This window comes from Penaeus monodon, chromosome 15 (genome assembly GCF_015228065.2).
Source record: "Penaeus monodon isolate SGIC_2016 chromosome 15, NSTDA_Pmon_1, whole genome shotgun sequence".
Taxonomy (NCBI): Eukaryota; Metazoa; Arthropoda; class Malacostraca; order Decapoda; family Penaeidae; genus Penaeus; species Penaeus monodon.
Window position 1 is genome coordinate 26,652,322 of NC_051400.1, and position 839 is coordinate 26,653,160.

An 839-nucleotide genomic window follows, 5' to 3' on the forward strand; every position below is an offset into this window, starting at 1 on the left:
ACCCATCCTCTATTTCCCATCCAACGCCTCTATCTATTATTTTTTTCTGTTTCTTCGTCTCCTTCTTCCCATTTCCACTTTTCCTCATCCCCCTCCCTACAGCCATTAGAGGCAAACGAAATATACTCGTTTATAAGTATCCATTTCGTGGTATATTTCTTCTAGATATACATGTATCACAGAGGGACACACATTATGGTACACACAGACCCCCTCTCCCCTCATCATATCCACACACCCCTCCCCCCATCGCATCCACACACCCCTCCCCCCATCGCATCCACACACCCCTCCCCCCATCGCATCCACACACCCCTCCTCCATCGCATCCACACACCTCTCCTCCATCGCATCCACACACCCCTCCTCCATCGCATCCACACACCCCTCCTCCATCGCATCCACACACCTCTCCTCCATCGCATCCACACACCCCTCCTCCATCGCATCCACACACCCCTCCTCCATCGCATCCACACACCCCTCCATCGCATCCACACACCCCTCCTCCATCGCATCCACACACCTCTCCTCCATCGCATCCACACACCTCTCCTCCATCGCATCCACACACCCCTCCCCCATCGCATCCACACACCCCTCCCCCCATCGCATCCACACACCCCTCCTCCATCGCATCCACACACCCCTCCATCGCATCCACACATTCCCTTCCAAAACAACTACACAACCACATATTCCCATCCTCCTCACCACTCACCACATATCTCCTCTGCCTTGAACAGACATACACATCCCCCCAATCATGCACGAAAACCAGAAAAAAAAAAAAACATTTGCACACACATACCCAGTCCCATCCCTTCCCCCTTAACCCA

The 839-nt window shown here is 53.4% G+C and overlaps 1 protein-coding gene across 1 annotated transcript in view; it reads right to left on the minus strand.

The window, feature by feature from the left end:
• LOC119581870 (disintegrin and metalloproteinase domain-containing protein 11-like) overlaps window positions 1-839 on the minus strand; it is a gene marked incomplete at its 5' end in the record, with an annotated part of 193,377 nt that overhangs the window by 169,927 nt on the left and 22,611 nt on the right.